The sequence below is a fragment of the Bos taurus genome, chromosome 14 (genome assembly GCF_002263795.3).
Source record: "Bos taurus isolate L1 Dominette 01449 registration number 42190680 breed Hereford chromosome 14, ARS-UCD2.0, whole genome shotgun sequence".
In the NCBI taxonomy this organism is placed as follows: Eukaryota; Metazoa; Chordata; class Mammalia; order Artiodactyla; family Bovidae; genus Bos; species Bos taurus.
Window position 1 is genome coordinate 49568849 of NC_037341.1, and position 19152 is coordinate 49588000.

Genomic DNA, 19152 nt, shown 5'->3' on the forward strand with positions numbered 1-19152 from the left:
AAGGCGATGGCACCCCACTCCAGTACTCTTGCCTAGAAAATCCCATGGACGGGGGAGCCTGGTGAGCTGCCGTCTATGGGGTCGCAGAGTCGGACACGACTGAAGTGACTTAGTAGTAGCAGCAGCAGTTCCCTGATGTTAAGCTTTTTTTTTCTCTTGTTCTCCTCACCAAGCTGCAGTGGGTTTCCACCAAGGCCCTCAGGCTCTGTATGGTTTTGTTGCCTTTCTCCCAAGAGACTAAGACCTTCCTTCTAGGAGATAGTCTTGGGGTATTTCTGCAGCAGTTTAAGTTTCCTTCCCCCAGGCAAAAACTTTCTCTAAGTTTACCTTATTTCTCTGTGAATACTTGATTGAGTTCTCTAAGGAAAGGACTGTAAAAAAATGTATCCCCAGCTCATGGGTGTCCCCAGGGTTTTCACACTCTTACGCTAACCCAAACTCAGGCTTTAGCAATTTGATAAATAATTCTGGTTGAATATTATTGTAGCTGAGTAGCATCCTATGGGGCCTTCCCAGAACAGACTCCCTGCCCACCCAAGTCCTCCACCTGCCTCTAATCTGTAGAAAACCTGTAGCATCTGAGGCCTTCCCTGAGTTCCAAAGAGTAAATGTAATCAGAGAAGTGAGAAAAGACAGAAAGAATGGACAATAGTCAAGCAAAATAAAATAATAATAGTTTAACCATTAAACAAAGTCAAGGCCATTTAGCTCCTCTAAAGGGCTCTAGATAATATTCTGAACCATGTCCTTTGAGCTGTTTTGCAGATACCAAAACCCTACCAATTGAGAGAAGTTAACTGCATGCTGCCTACAAGCACGCACATAGACCCTGACTGGTTGGAACCAGATGGTTGATGACATTGACTGCCAGTTGCCTCACCACCAACCAATCAGAGGAATGTCCATAAGCTAATCATGCATTCCACAACTGTGCTCCCTTATCCTAAGTTCCGGAGAAGGCGATGGCACCCCACTCCAGTATTCTTGCCTGGAAAATCCCATGGATGGAGGAGCCTGGTAGGCTGCTGTCCATGGGGTCTCTAGGAGTCAGACACGACTGAGGGGCTTCACTTTCACTTTTCACTTTCATGCATTGGAGAAGGAAATGGCAACCCACTCCAGTGTTCTTGCCTGGAGAATCCCAGGGACGGCGGAGCCTGGTGGGCTGCCGTCTATGGGGTCGCACAGAGTCAGACACGACTGAAGTGACTTAGCAGCAGCAGCAGCAGCATCCTAAGTTCGGATCTTTTAAGCACTAGCTGTCCTGGCGCCCTTCTCGTCACCACAGTGCTTTGTAAGTAAATTGGCTTTACTGTGAGCCAAATTTGGTTCTATAATATTATTACTAACTTACATAATACTGGCCTCAAGTCTGGCCCAAGTTAGCAAGTGCTACATTACAGTTCTGAAATTTCTTTTAGTCACCTCTCTATTGTGATTTTTACATGAATCCTTTGTCCTATCACTGTGATTTTCAGATGATTTTAAGAAAAATGATTAATTTGAAGTTTCTCCAGCTTTCTCCCTCCTAATTCTAGTGGCCTTAGTAATGCTGTTTGCAGTTATCTATATCTCCAATGTTAAATCAGAAATTGCTATATTGTTTATAAAATTCCGACTTCCCTGGTGGCTCAGACGGTAAAGCGTCTGTCTACAATGTGGGAGACCCGGGTTCGATCCCTGGGTTGGGAAGATCCCTTGGAGAAGGAAATGGCAATTCACTCCAGTACTATTGCCTGGAAAATCCCATGGACAGAGGAGCCTGGTAGGCTACAGTCCATGGGGTTGCAAAGAGTAGGACACGACTGAGTGACTTCACATTATAAAATTCCAACTTTATTATTGCAATTGCAATAAATTCATAGATTGGGTTAAAACAATATTCTAAAATTATATAATGGGAAAGACAAGAGATCTCTTCAAGAAAATTAGAGATACCAAGGGAACATTTCATGCAAAGATGGGCTCAATAAAGGACAGAAATGGTAGGGACCTAACAGAACCAGAAGATATTAAGAAGAGGTGGCAGGAATACACAGAAGAACTGTACAAAAAAGATCTTCATGACCCAGATAATCATGATGGTGTGATCACTCACCTATAGCCAGACTTCCTGGAATGTGAAGTCAAGTGGGCCTTAGGAAGCATCACTATGAACAAAGCTAGCAGAGGTGATGGAATCCCAGTTGAGCTATTTCAAATCCTGAAAGATGATGCTGTGAAAGTGCTGCACTCAATAGGCCAGCAAATTTAGAAAACTCAGCAGTGGCCACAGGACTGGAAAAGGTCAGTTTTCATTCCAATCCCAAAGAAAGGCAATGCCAAAGAATGTTCAAACTACTGCACAATTGCACTCATCACACACTAGTAAAGTAATGCTTAAAATTCTTCAAGCCAGGCTTCAGCAATACGTTAACTGTGAACTTCCTGATGTTCAAGCTGGTTTTAGAAAAGGCAGAGGAACCAGAGATCAGATTGCCAACATCCCATGGATCCTCAAAAAATCAAGAGAGTTCCAGAAAAACATCTATTTCTGCTTTATTGACTATGCCAAAGCCTTTGACTGTGTGGCTCACAATAAGCTGTGGAAAATTCTGAAAGAGATGGGAATACTAGACCACCTGAGCTGCCTCTTGAGAAACCTGTATGCAGGTCAGGAAGCAGCGTTAGAAGAGGGCATGGAACAACAGACTGGTTCCAAATAGGGAAAGGAGTATGTCAAGGCTGTATATTGTCACCCTGCTTATTTAATTTATATGCAGAGTACATCATGAGAAATGCTGGCATGAATGAAGCACAAGCTGGAATCAAGATTGCTGGGAGAAATATCAATAACCTCAGATATGCAAATGACACCACCCTTATGGCAGAAAGCGAAAAAGAACTAAAGAGCATCTTGATGAAAGTGAAAGAGGAGAGTGAAAAAGTTGGCTTAAAGCTCAACATTCAGAAAACTAAGATCAAGGCATCTAGTCCTATCACTTCATGACAAATAGATGGGGAAACTGTGGAAACAGTGGCTGACTTTATTTTTCAGGGCTCAAAAATCACTGCAGATGCCATGAAATTAAAGGACACTCCTTGGAATGAAAGTTATGACCAACCTGGACAGCATATTGAAAAGCAGAGAATTTACTTTTTCAACAAAGGTCCGTCTAGTCAAGGTTATGGTTTTTCCAGTAGTCATGTATGGATATGAGAGTTGGACTAAAAGCTGAGTGCCAAAGAATTGATGCTTTTGAACTGTGGTGTTGGAAAAGACTCTTGAGAGTCCCTTGGACTGCTAGGAGATCCAACCAGTCCATCCTAAAGGAGATCAGTCCTGAACATTCATTGGAAAGACTGATATTGAATCTGAAACTCCAATACTTTGGCCACCTGATGTGAAGAGGTGACTCATTTGAAAAGACCCTGATACTGGGAAAGATTGAGGGCAGGAGGAGAAGGGGGTGACAGAGGATGAGATGGTTGGATGGCATCACCAACTCGATGGACATGGGTTTGGGTGGACTCTGGGAGTTTGTGATGGACAGGGAGGCCTGGCATGCTGTGGTTCATGGGGTTGCAAAGAGTCGGACATGACTGAGCAACCCAACTGAACTGAAAATTATGTAATTTTTACAATATGTTTTATCTTTTCATTAGAGTTCAACTGGAGAATAGAACCAGTAGAATGGATATATATTAAAATGTTTACTGCAAGATGTTGGCTTATATGACAATGGGGACTGGGAAGTCCAAAATGCATAGGGATGGATCATTAGGAAAGGGAGGTTGGCATTCTTAGCATGAGCTGACATTTCTATCATCAGGTAAAATTTCCTCTTCATCAAGAAAGGCTCAGTATAAAATTAAGGACTTGAAAGTGACTGAATTAGGCTCATCTGTTTGGCCTTCCCTGGTGGCTCAGATGGTAAAGAATCTGCCTGCAACGTGGGAGACCTGGGATCAATTCCTAGATTGGGAAGATTCACCTGGAGGAGGGCGTGGCAACCCACTCCAGTATTTTTGCCTGGAGAATTCCGAGGGCAGAGGAGCCTGGTGGGCTATAGTCCATGGGGTTGCAAAGAGTCAGACGTGACTGAGCAACCAAGCGCAGCATAGCATTTACCTGGATAACCCTCCTTACTTGAAGTCAAATGACTATGGACATTAATCGCATCTACAAAATACCTTCTCAGTAATACCTGAAGTAGTGTTTGAATCACTAGGTGGAAACCGTAGCCTAACTAAGTTTTACTTTCATTTTTCTTTATATTGCTCTCTAAGATAATAATATTTCTTATCTGCCTGATACATATATTCAGTTGCATTTGTTACCAAATAATTTAACCTTCAAATTAGTCTTTGTATTTTCTGACTACTGTAGTTTTACACAGGAAACATTTATTTTCTAATTGCAAATGTTTTGTAAAATGTTATGCTTTTTCACTTTATAAGCAGTGGCCTTTATGTCCCATATGCACATCAAATGAGTTAAAAAAAAAAAAGAACTGAATGCTTAGTTTATTATAATATCTCTATTCATAGAGTGCTTATTTTACTTCATTATTGTCAATTAATTATTTCTTAACTTAGCCAGACTGTGTAGCTTTAAAGTGTTTTGTTTTTATTTTTCTTTCAGATAATTTTAAAGTTCATTGATATTTTAGACAAATTTCATTCATATAGAAGAGTTAGAATCACCACATATAATTATATCATGCTCAAGATAAGTTATATTACTTTGGCACTTCATAGACTAACCGATTCAACATAGCAGGCACGAAATTTTTATGTATTCCATCAGGACAGGATGAATACCACTATGTTTTATCTGAATACGATGGCTTATGTTTATAGTTTTGATAAAATGGCTATTATAATAATTCATAATAGTGACTTTGTTGTGTTTAGTTCAATAAAAGTTGAGTGGTATAGAAGTGTGACCCAAAGTTTACGACATGCTTCTTTTTAATATTTTTTTAACCTAAAAGTAAACATTAATGACTGCTGGGTAGATAATTAGAACAGATACACTCCCATTTCAGAGTGTAAATATATGAAAATTACAAAGAACATGCATTTTAACTCAGAATTTCACTATCTTCTATTATTTTCTCCTTCATTTTATCCCATTATTCTATACTGGGTTCTCAATGTATACATGCTGATTTCAGCGCTTGTACTTCCTATTTTCTTTCCTTCTTGATCACATTCCTTAAGCTCTTTCTACCACTTAAAATTAGCCTGTTGTTGTTTAGTTGCTAAGTCTTGCCTGACCCTCTTGCAACCCTGTGGTCTGTAGCCCACCAGACTCCTGTCTATGGAATTTCCCAGGCTAAAATACTGCAGTGGGTTGCCATTTCCTTTTCGAGGGGCTCTTCCCAACCCTGGGCGATCAAACCTACATGGGGTTTTTTATCACTGAGTCACTGAGGAAGCCGCCCCCAAATTAGCCTGTACTTTGTCAATTCCTTTATGGCCTTTATGTGTGTGAGGCAAGTTGGTCTGATAAATTAATTAGTGCTAAGGTGTCAGTTGCTCATATTGTCTCTTCTGAATTTATGACACATCAAAAGAATAATTAATATGCCTATCTTGGTAATTGTTCTTCCCTTGAGAAAGTCTTGTCACCTGTCCAAAGTATCTGCTTTTTCAGTATTCTCATTTTTCTTATTTAACTGCTATATACGATCAAATATGTTTATCAGAGTAACATTATCGACCTAGATGACACTTCCTAAGAGGCTGGATAGTATGACGAATCAAATAGTATAAGTTAATATCATATCAATGACAAATTTGGAAAAACACAATATATATATATTTATATTTAAGAGTAAAATTATTTTGTTGCTGTGATAATATAGATTATGTAAAAGCCTGATAGAACCATTGAATATATGTATTATTTTTATTTTTATAAAATATACATGGAGAATTTTTTCTTAATGCTGATAATAAAGGCATTCAGGGAAGCATGGGGGGCCAGAACTAAGATGGATAAACTTGTGGCCATTATTATGAGTATCTTGCTTATATGGACCAAAATATATAAGATAGAGAGATTCATCACTTTCTATATCTTCCCTGAGCATACTTCCTAGGTGCCTACTTATTGAATTCCTAAATAACACTTTGTGATTTTAATTTCACCTCTGGTGCTTATTATTTTATAGACTGGTGATTATATTTTTCAGTTTTCAAGGTTTTGAGATCAACATTTGCTAAACTGGAAAGGTATAGTTTTTAAAGTTAAACTCAGTTATTTTTTTGCTGAAATTGTTCAACAGTTTCTTCTGAAGAACTATGGACAGAGGTTTGTACAGTGTACAGGAGGCAGTGATCAAGATGATCCCCAAGAAAAAGAAATGCGAAAAAGCAAAATGGTTGTCTGAGGAGGCTTTACAAATAGCTGAGAAAAGAGAAACTAAAGGCAAGGAGAAAAGGAAAGATATATCCATTTGAATAGAGTCCCAAAGAATAGCAAGGGGATATAAGAAAGCCTTTCTCAGCATCAGTGAAAAGAAATAGAGATAAACAATAGAATGGGAAATACTAGAAATCTCTACAAGAAATTAGAGATACCAAGGGAACATTTCATGCAAAGATGAGCACAATAAAGGACAGAAATGGTAGAGACCTAACAGAAGCAGAAGATATTCAGTTCAGTCACTCAGTCATGTCCGACTCTTTGTGACCCCATGAACCACAGCACTCCAGGCCTCCCTGTCCATCACCAACTCCTGGAGTCCACCCAAACCCATGTCCATTGTGTTGGTGATGCCATCCAACCATCTCATCGTCTGTCATCCCCTTCTCCTCCAGCCCTCAATTTTACCCAGGATCAGGGTCTTTTCAAATGAGTCGGCTCTCTGCATCAGGTGGTCAAAGTATTGGAGTTTCAGAAGACATTAAGAGGTGGCAAGAATACACAGAAGAACTATACAAAAAAAGATCTTCATGACCCAGGTAATAATGATGGTGTGATCACTCACCTAGAGCCAGATATCCTGGAATGTGAAGTCAAGTGGGCCTTAGGAAGCATCACTACAAACAAAGCTAGTGGAGGTGATGGAATTCCAGTTGAGCTATTTCAAATCCTAAAAGATGATGCTGTGAAAGTGCTGTACTCAATATGCCAGCAAGTCTGGAAAACACAGCAGTGGCCACACGACTGGAAGAGATCAGTTTTCATCCCAATCCCAAACAAAGGCAATGGCAAAGAATATTTAAGTTCAGTTCAGATCAGTTCAGTTGCTCAGTCGTGTCTGACTCTTTGTGACCCCATGAATCGCAGCACGCCAGGCCTCCCTGTCCATCACCAACTCCCGGAGTTCACTCAGACTCACGTCCATCGAGTCAGTGATGCCATCCAGCCATCTCATCCTCTGTCGTCCCCTTCTCCTCCTGCCCCCAATCCCTCCCAGCATCAGAGTCTTTTCCAGTGAGTCAACTCTTCGCATGAGGTGGCCAAAGTACTGGAGTTTCAGCTTTAGCATCATTCCTTCCAAAGAAATCCCAGGGCTGATCTCCTTCAGAATGGACTGGTTGGATCTCCTTGCAGTCCAAGGGACTCTCAAGAATATTCAAACTACTCACAATTGCACTCATCTCACACACTAACAAGGTAATGTTCAAAATTCTCCAAGCAAGGCTTCAACAGTACATGAACTATGAGCTTCCAGATGTTCAAGCTGGATTTAGAAAAGGCAGAGGAACCAGAGATCAAATTGCCAACATCCATTGGATCATGGAAAAAGCAAATGAGTTCCAGGGAAACATCTACTTCTGCTTTATTGACTATGCCAAAGCCTTTGACTGTGTGGATCACAACAAACTGTGGAAAATTTTTAAAAGAGATGGGAAAACCAGACCACGTGACCTACCTCCTAAGAAATCTGTATGCAGGTCAAGAAGCAACAGTTAGAACTGGACATGGGACAACAGACTGGTTCCAAAGAGGAAAAGGAGTATGTCAAGACTGTATATTGTCACCCTGCTTATTTAACTTAAATGCGGAGTACATCATGAGAAATGCCAGGCTGGATGAAGCACAAGCTGGAATCAAGACTGTCAGGAGAAATATCAATAACCTCAGATATGCAGATGACACCACTCTTATGGCAGATAATGAAGAGGAACTGAAGAGCATCTTGATGAAAGCAAATGAGGAGAGTGAAAAAGTTGGCTTAAAACTCAACATTCAGAAAACTAAGATCATGGCTTCCGGTCACATCACTTCATGGCAAACAGATGCAGAGACAATGGAAACTGAGAGATTTTAGTTTTGGACGCTCCAAAATCACTGCAGATGTTGACTGTACCCATGAAATTAAAAGACGCTTACTCCTTGGAAGGAAGGTTATGAACAAACTAGACAGCACATTAAAAAGCAGAGACATTACTTTTCAACGAAAGTCCATCTAGTCAAAGCTATGGTTTTTCCAGTAGTCATGTATGAATGTGAGAGTTGGAGTATAAAGAAAGCTGAGTGCCAAATAATGGATGCTTTTGAACTGTGGTGTTGGAGAAGACTTTTGAGAGTCCCTTGGACAGCAAGGAGATCCAACCAGTCCATCCTAAAAGAAATCTGTCCTGAATATTTATTAGAAGGACTGATGTTGAAGCTGGAACTCCAATTTTAGGTCTCCTGATGCAAAGAACCAACTCATTGGAAAAGACCCTGATGCTGGGAAAGATTGAAGGTGGGAGGAGAAGGGATGACAGAGGATCAGATGGTTGGATGGTATCACCGATGCTATGGACATGAATTGCTGTAGGCTCTGGGACTTGGTGATGGATAGGGAGGCCTGGCGTGCTGCAGTCCATAGAATCACAAAGAATCAGACACATCTGAGTGACTGTTCAACAATTATATATTTTAATTCTAAGACAACTTCCAAAGGAATTTAATATAATGCAGGGTGTTAAAATTGTTTATAACTGTGAATAAATATAAAACCTAGTATCTCTAGCTTTTTTTTTTTTTTTTTTCTCTTTACTGCTTCTTACCAAATCCATGTTGATTAAAGACATTGGCTTTCCTCATTTAAGTAAGTGAGCTCTGTGGGACACTATGTGTAAGAATGATGACTAAGTGCTACACACACACACAAATTCCATGGTCACATAAGATCATAAAATATGTTACACAGCAGAAATCCTCTTATTAAAGGGAAATCTTAAAAAAGAGAAATCTCATTAAACACAACTCGCAAGATTTCAATAATTTAAAGTAGATAAAACAGATATAAGAAAAAATTGTAAATGATTCCACCTACTGACTCTTTCCATTTGTTCCAGAATAAAATGGAGGAAGGAGACAGGAATTTACTTTTGGCTGAACTGGTCTAAATTGCCATACATTTTTCAATAAGGGAGCATCTGGCCATGTTGCATGTGAAACTAGTGTTTAAAGCTGCATATTTTGAACACAATTAGGCTTCTAAGTTCAAATCAAAAATTTTATGAAGGAAACAATGCAGTGGGGTTAGACTACATGTTATCCTCCAAAAAGAGCTGTAAATGTAGTCATGTATATTGTATCCTAGAAGATTTAGGAGATTTTTAAGGGTCATCTTGGGTATTCTTATTTTCACCTTTTGAAACCTAGTTCCTAAAGAAGATGCTAATCCACGTGTGAGAAACCCCACTTTGAGAGGGTGCATAAAAACATTTTTTTCCCAAATCTATTTGATGAAATACTCCTCTCAAAATAGTTTTCATTATTTTTTCTTAAAATCAGTTCTATGTAGAACACAGGTCAAGAAGCACTTTATTAAATCAGAATCTTGCAGATTCTGATCTGCAAGGGATGCGATCTCTTCCATTATTATATTTCTAGTGCCTGTGTATTGTACTTTTAACATATCTCACTACAAATTGATTTGCATAATGAATAAATAGATGCATTGAATAAATTAACTATACTTCAATAAAAAAATTTTGTGTAAATGAATGCATTCATTTCCAGAAATTTTCGGCTCCAAATGTAACATAACAAATAATATGTTGATAAGACAAGATATTTGGAAATTATGTGTTTCAGATTAAGGTTAGTACTTCTTGTGTTATTTGTTTTAAATTTAATTGATTTTATCCCATTTGAGTTTAATTACAGTAAAAAGACATGTCATTTTCTCTAACTAAAAAAAATGATCTCTGTTCTTGTTTTCTGCTTTAACATAGACATTTAATATTCCCTAATTTTGTTCACTGTGTAAGTATGCCATTGTAAACATTTTTTGCATGTGACTATAGTATTTTTTTCACTTATTATTTCTAGTAGACATATTTATATTTCCCCTCAGAATAGTGTCTCAATTAAATCTGGGTTTCAAGTTACAAATAATTGGGATGAATTTCTGAGATGTTTTTTGGTGTATTGCCAACACCAGAACTCTGTTCCTATTCCTTTTCTTTCCACTAGACAGTCATTAAAATATAGTCAACTTTCCTGCATAAAATGGAAACAAAATGATTGATTTTATTGTTCATTACTGTATATTCTCTGGCTCCCATAAAGTCTTGTATTATAGTCACATCCCAAGTGTTAACTTAGGGGCAGTAATATATGGAACACGAGTCTAGCCTTCCAAAATAATAACAAAGTCTATATACCTACATCTTTTCTACATTCTCAGTAGGTATTGAAAAAATACTCAGCTGTGATATTCAACAGATTTGAGACACTAAGACTCACTCTTTAGAAAGTGAATATGTGTAGATAGCAGTGATTTTGTTCCTTGAAGTTGACAAATGTTACACATTACCTAGTTTACTACACATAGATCTATCAAACATCCTTTCAATTGCTTCTCTTTTAAGCAATTCTTTCAAAGAACCAGACTCTTATGAACAACTATATAGTCAAAAGAAAGACTTTAATCAACTATTTCCAGGTTAATATTTTATTGGCCAAGATTTCTTTTTTAAAAATGCTCAACTCTAGTTTTCATTTTATGCATTTCTCTGATCTTAACAATTGGAATAATTGAGGAGTCAAAGGCTAATTTTAGAGAGAAGGACATTATGGGCTTTTAGGATGTAATGATATATTTTAAAAAAAAATTACTGTCAAGATTTTTTTTTTTTTTTTTAGCTAGACTACTCTTCTGTTCTGAGATCTCATACATTCCATCTACACCAGTTCTGCTAATTAAGTATCTCTCTTATTTCCCATTTGGGCTTCTGTGGTGGCTCAAATGGTAAAGAATCTGCCCTCAGTGCAGATCTAGGTTTGATCCCTAGGTTGGGAAGATCCCCTGAAGAAGGGGCTGGCAACCCACTCCAGTATTCTTGCCTGGAGAATTCCATGGACCAAGGAGCCTGGTGGGCTGCAGTCATGGGGTCCCAAAGAGTTGGGCAAGACTGAGTGAGTTTCACTTTTTCATCTTCCCTTGTCCCCGTGTAGATATAAGCTCTGTCTTCCATGTAATGATTCTCCCTCATTTGGGTTTGGAATTAAACCACTTATGTTTTCCAGGCTGTGGGTGTTTTACTTGAGGCCTGAATCACCTACTGTTAGTGCTTAAGTATTACCCTACATATATCACTGTTATCTGCTCTTGTGATATTTTGTGTTGGGCAGCAGATAGTAAAATGATATATTAATATCATCATAGTTAAAACCTCTTAGTCTGGAATAAAACTGACTGGGCTTTTTCTTTTTTTAATTTTATTTTATTTTTTAACTTTACAATATTGTATTGGTTTTGCCATATATCTATGACTGGGCTTAAATACAGGCTATCCAGGTTGAATATTGAAGTCTTTCCTTAAATCTTAGTTTTCTTATCTATATGCCATCATATTTAGAGTGGTAATCAAAATATATAGTATCTTCCCAATGGAATTGTGAAGATTATTGTTTTTTAGCACATATGAAAGCACTTTGGATGGCAACTGGCACATAGTTAATGAATAATAATAACAATAGTAATAACAGTCCTTATGAAAAGGCTCCAAGATACTGCCAATATAGATAGAACAGTCTTATGGACTCTGTGGGAGAGGGAGAGGGTGGGAAGATTTGGGAGAATGGCACTGAAAAATGTGAAATGTCATGTATGAAACGAGATGCCAGTCCAGGTTCACTGCACAATGCTGGATGCTTGGGGCTGGTGCGCTGGGATGGCCCAGGGGGGTGGTATGGGGAGAGGGGAGGGAGGAGGGTTCAGGATGGGGAGCACGTGTATACCTGAAATTTTTTTAATTTTAAAAATTAAAAAAAAATATATATATATATAAAAAAAAAGAAAATCCCTGGTCACTCATTGTTTTATCCCATTGAAATGCAATTTTGTCAACTTGGTTATTCTCACAGCACTTGAGTCTCTGGTTGTTCTATCAAAGTTGGCATGCTCAAAGATTTTTTCCTAAATTTCAAACTGAGTTTATTGTTTCATTGATAGGACATTTGTGACAATTTTAAAAGTACATGTTCTCTGTGTGTGTGTCTATGTGTTTCTATGTATGTTTCTATGGAGAACATCCGCAGTTTTGATTAGAGTTTCATGAATCAAAAACTTATAGGACTATTGATCTGGAGATCCTTTCTGAATGAACTAAATAGTTTTCATTCCTGACTTCTGTCCACCTCACGTTCCTGAGCCAGCTGCATCTCATTTATTTTACCTGTTGTGTAAACATATCTGTACTGAGATGTTAGCACATGCATACACACTGAAGAAAATCAAATACATTATAAAAAATGTGACAAGACAACATTTATATCAACAAAAATTAAACAATCAATGACATGACTCTCCTAGCATATTCAATAATGTTATTCTCTTCCACATGCCTCTCTCTTTTGATGTTATTAAGACTAGGCACAATTGATTTTATTACATGCACCTGATTAAGAATGTCACCATAATAGCTGAGAATACTAAGAATAAGCTTATGTTTTCACTTATTTTAATTTGCATCAGTTGAATGTAACCATATACCTTGACTTTGGTGAAATATGACTTGCTTAATTTTCCTTAAATAAAAATTTTAAAAATTATATTTCTGAAATAAAAGAAAGACATACTAATTGGAAGATTTCTATAGATTAGTAAATACTTTCTTATGGTAGATATCTTTTCAGAGATGATTCTGTTTTTAGGTGAAATCATTAAATGAAAATGGTAGCTAATATTAACCTCATGTTTGAAAAGAGTACTCCTTCCAACATTTACGTACACACTAACTGCAGATTTTAATCTTGCTGCATGGGTCCTGCTGAGACCTACAAAATATGCATGGTCCCAAATAAGTCAGATGGTGTGCTGGTAAAGAATCTGCCTGCCAATGTAGGAAATGTGAGTTCGATCCCTGGGTCAGGAAGATACCCTGTAATATGAAATGGCAACCTACTCCAATAGTCTTGCCTGGAAAATCCCATGGACCAGAGGAGCCTGGTGGGCTACAGTCCTTGGAGTCACAAAGAGTCGGACATGACTGAGCAGACTTGTGTGACAATAGTTTAGAGAAATTCAAACATATTATAATCTTTTAAGAAAAAGTCTAAATATCAGTGATATAGATGCACTATTGAATACAGAAGAGTGTGTAGGAGAAGATGATCACAGTGAACCAGGTTTACATGAAATATTTAGGGCCCATCATGCCCAATTCCTTTGCTTTACATATAGCAAACCTTGAATCTGAACCTTGCCTAATATTGCTATTCAGATAAAATCATAAATCAGTTGACTTAAGAAGCTAAGAAAGCTGTTACAATGTTAGGGAGATAAACCTGACATAGTCTCACAGCATTAATTATTGCAGTGATTCAGTGGTACTGAGCTAGGTGGGTTTCATGCAGATTTTTCCTTTGCCCAGTATCCCATAAACTCATATCTTAATCTTAAAATAATGATGAGAAAAGGAGAGAAGGAATCACAAAATTTTGCATGAAGTTGAAATAGTGATTTCATTGACTGTAGCTATTAGAGATATACTTAGAATCACCTTGAAAGAACACTTGAAGAACAAAGCGGGAGAGAAGGTGTCCATTTTGCCTCAGAACACCCTGTCATAAGGGCTGCTCAAGATCATAGATGGCTAAGCAGTGGCACCCAACAGGAGTTGATGATGCCTGCTAGAAAGCAAAGATAACTGAATAAGAATAGTTCCTGGTAGAAAATCCTTAGAGGTGACTGGTAAAACATAAGTCACATGCAACTTGCAGACTTATGGTGACAGTAACCCCAAAACTATCTCTCAGTGTGTGATGGCAGTATATAAATGATGAAGCAGTAGGGGACAAAGAAGTGGGGAAAAACAAATATAATTGGACTTTCAGTCATAAAGTAAACATGAAAACATGTAAGAATTCCTTAGTAGAGTCTTCAAAATGAGAACTTTCCAGAAGGTTGGGCCTAGCAATAGCAACATAGAGATAAAATCCAAATAAATGTGGGTTGCATACATATGCTATAAAAAAGCTTCAGACATTTTGCTATGAAAAATACCATATTGCTCAAAAGAAAGACAGAAACAGAGCCCTTGAGTCTTACATCAGGGCCCTTTCCAGTGGTTATATATGTTTAAGACTGTCCTTAGTTCTAGAAATGATATTAAAATTCATAGGAAAGTTACTTTGTCAGGTTGCCCATCAGTTTGTTTCAAAGGCTTGATCTCTAATGAATGTCAACAGTGGCATAGTATAGTCACAGTAGAAAGCCTGGCATCTTCCCTCTCAAGCCCTATGTTAATTTATAAAAATGAAAAAGAAAATACAAATATTCAGAGTCAAAACTAAGAATATTATTATAGCATGATGCTGGGATGTGTTAAGGTTACCTTGCAACCTGGCAAGGTAAAGATTTAGTTGAGAGTCAGTTTTCAGTCATATAAGAGCAGTTAAAGATTTTTGTATCCATCTGCCAAAGTCTAGGGATTTCTTCAAGAAGAAGCTTATTTTTTGAAGTCAGTTCTTTGGACTCCTCTTAAATCAATTTTTAAAAAGTAGATAGATTTCAAACTTGAGAGGCCAAATATAAGCTGGAGGGGAGTCAAGGGGAAAAGATGCCAGAGATTTAGGCTCACAGTTTATGCAAAAGGAACCATTGCAGTTCACACATATACTATCTCAGGTGATCAGTCTGAGATAGTCTGGTCTAGGAGCTCTAATGTGGAGAAGGCAGTGGCACCCTACTCCAGTATTCATGCCTGGAAAATCCCATGGACAGAGGAGCCTGGTAGGCTGTAGTCCATGGGATCTCGAAGAGTCGGACACGACTGAGTGACTTCACTTTCATTTTTCACTTTCATGCATTGGAGAAGGAAATGGCAACCCACTCCAGTGTTCTTGCCTGGAGAATCCCAGGGACGGGGGAGCCTGGGTCGGCTGCCGTCTATGGGGTTGCACGGAGTCAGACACGACTGAAGCGGTTTAGCAGCAGCAGCAGGAGCTCTAATGTAGTTTCTGAACTTACACAATTTGCATCTATCTTTCTCGAGTGTTTAGAGTGGGAAATCTGTGGCAATGATAGATTTGAAGTTTTGATCTTGATTATTCTTGCCATAGTTAATAAGTCACTAATAGGGGACAGTTTGTTAAACATTTAAGTGTGTATCCAAAGACTGACTCTGACTTACATTCTTACCAACTAACACGCAGAGACATTGGTCAGGTTTTGTCTAGTTTGATTGTTCAGAGATACCTGAACAATTTTAAGACTAGCTAAGACACCACTCTATAACACAATGAAATGAGAAGATAAAGCATCAATTTAGCCATTCTATGCAACAAAATATAAATAACATAATATCTCTGTTAACTGTTACTTGTTAATAGTGATTATATGTATTAGCCCTGAAGCTCTCTGTCCCATTCTGAATGCTCTCTGACTCTTGCTGTTCTGACATGAAGTTTTCATTTTATTTTTGACAAATCAAAATATGTGTTTTATACCTTGCTTCTCTGAGGAGAAAGAATGACAACTTGAGCTTAATCCTATAAAATGATTCTCAAACTGGGTAGATTCACGTATCTAGCCCTAACTCTGTTTTCAAGTTCCTAGGACTGTCTCTGAGATTTCTATGCTTTGCTATTTCACACCCATGTGGTGGGCCTCCCAGGTGGCACTGGTGGTAAAGAACTTGCCTCCCAGGGCAGGAGACCTGAGAGACGCAGTTCCAACCCCTGGGTCCAGTATGTCCCTTGGAGGAGGCAATGGAAACCCACTCTAATATTCTTGCCTGGAGAATCCCATGGCTGGAAGAACCTGATGGACTACAGTCCATAGTGTCACAAAGAGTTGGACAAGACTGAGCAATTTACTGTGCAGCATGTGATGGGTTGGTCTCTCATTGTAGGGAAGTGGTAACAAGACGGTGGTAACAACTTGAAAGTTGCTTTATGTTTATCCTCCAATAAATAAGTACTACTAATAATACTGACTGAAATGTACTTCTTAGAATTCATCAATTTCCTCAACACGTTTTTCTCTCCATACCTACTTTCTATAATAGGGTAACACTTCTTCCAACTCCCCACTTTAAAATCTTTGTCATTTCCTTTCCTTAACCTCTACATCCAAAAAAATCACAACACCTTATCAAGCTCACATTCAACGCTATTCAATTCCCCTTCCTCTCTCCATCCTTTTGATTTAGTACTTCATCATTTTAAACCTATTTTAGTAAAAATCATTTATTAACTATTATCCAAGATTCTACTCTTTCACCTCTCCTGCCCATTTATTACATTGTTAGTATATGACCATAGTAAAACGCAGATCTGGTCATGCTGTGCTGTCCTTAATCATGTCCAACTCTTTGCAGCCTCATGGACTGTAGCCTGCCAGACTCCTCTGTCCATAGGGATTGTCCAGGCAAGAATTCTGGAGTGGCTTGCCATGCACTCCTTAAGGGGATCTTCCCAACCCAGGAATCAAACCCAGATCTCCTGCATTGCAGGCAGAGTTTTTACCAGCTGAGCTACCGGGGAAGCCCTATGATCATGCTCTCTCCCACCCAAATCCCACTCCTCTCAACACATCGCTCCTACACACACACACACACACACACTCACACTCCAAATAGAAATGCTATTATATTGCCTGTGGAATAAATCCAAGTTCCTTGAAAAGGCATTTAAAGATTTCAACAGTTTCTGATTATCTTTCCTGATTAAGTACTTCACACTTAACTGATACAGTTAAATTTCACTTGGTTAATTACCCTTCCCTGAATACACTATGCCAAAGAGCCTGACATTTTGTGTGTGTGTGAGTGACATAAACATGACCTAATATCCATGAAACTGATTTTAGAAACAAGAAAAGAAAAAAGTCTTGGATTAGAACAAAGAGTTTTCATGTGATACATTTCTGATGTGTATTGCACAAAGGATGTGATTTTATGAAAAAAAAAAATAAAACAGCATAAGAACAGGACTTTAATATATAGACCATGATTTATTTTAAAATTAAAGTAAATATGAAGTACATAAAGACATTTCATGAGAGTATAGTGAATATGTGCATCTCTTCCTGATTTCAATAAGTTACAGCTATCTACAAAGTAAATTTTAGTTCCACTTAAAAAGATTGAGCGTTTTGCAATCAAAGCTATCCCTTGGATTTCAATAAACATTCTGGTTGTCCTTGGCGTCTTTCACTTTGTGAATGAAGAACTTTGTTCTCTCTGGTCTGGGAATAGTTTTGACTGGTGATGTTTTCTTTTGGCTGGGAAATAGATTAAGGGCCTTTCTTCCTGGCAGACCCTTCTTTCTATTGGATATAACTATTGAACTTACTTAAAAGAATACTTCTATTTATCCTGGCTGTTCAAATTCATCTTGTAGATGTCTATAAATTTGACAATTAAAGGAAATTTTAAAATGGAGTTTTTAAAATGTACACCTGCAAGAGAGTTATCTTAAATATACCTGGGAGAGAACAAGATCAAAAAAAGAATAATGATATTTTAACAGTGGTAGTGCACACAGGAGTAATATATAGCTATAAAAGTTCTGTTTTATCAAAGAACTATGTATGTAAATTTATTTTTAGTCATCAGCTTTCCTGATGACTTTAAATGCTTTAAAATGCTTTCATCCTGAAGAAAGTCATGTGGTTTACCATAACTGTTTGCTGATTTTCCTTGAGTGCGTGGAATATCTTTCAACTAAAGCTGTTTGAAATAATTATGAGAAAAAAGGAAGCATAGTTTTTTCCTAACTGCAAAATGTTTTATATTTTCCTGTGAAGAAGATCAGTTTTTCTGCTCCTGGAGAATACGTTTTTAAACACTATAAACCCTTTTCATTGTAGTGGGTATTTCCTGTTTTCCTCCTGGCAGCCAATACTTTGGAAACTGTCATACTTTGTAATCCTGACGAGTTGCAAAAATTTGCCAAAAAAAAAAAAAAAAAAAAATGGAGTAAACCAAAATGGAACATCTTTGCACAAGGATTTTCTTAGATTCTGTAACTGAGAAGATAGGTAACCTTATGTATATAATCTCTGAAAAGGAAAATGCAAACTTCCCCTACAGAACTTTGAAAGTAGAATGATAAAATCTTTTAAAACATAATTCAAGTGCTATAGGGAAGGTTTGGAAGCTGTCTTTTCTGGCTTTATTTCCCATCTGTGCATTGGATTGGAAGCATCAATATTTATTTTGTCTCTGCACCAAAGACGATTTATCAAATGCCTACAATCAATCACTACTAATTGGAAGTAAATTCAAAAGCACAGTTTCAGGGTGTTCATTCCGTTTTCCACAGGAATGATAACAATATTATTGGAAGTTTTTAGAAAGACTTCAGTGTGGAAAGTCCAGGAAAAAAGTTTTGTCCCTTCTTTTCCTCTATAAATAACATAATGAAAAATTATTGGTAAGTCAGTAGTTTCTTTTGGTCTTTAAAAGAACATAATTCATGGACAGACTTTCAGTCTGAGAGTTGAGGCTTTTATATTTTTATTTATGTGACAAAAATTTGTGTTTATTTTTAAAATTTCCTTTCCTTCCTTTCTCTCCATTATAAGATCTCTGTCCAAGTGACTTGATATTCTTGTTCAAAAGACTTTTGTTGACATTGTTGCCTAGTAAAATAGGATATTTATTAATGTTGACAAAAATTAATCAGCAGTCAATCTAAGAAAGAAATGGAAATTTTTAGTCAAGCCAACCTGAGGATTATAACCCAAGAGATAGTCTTTC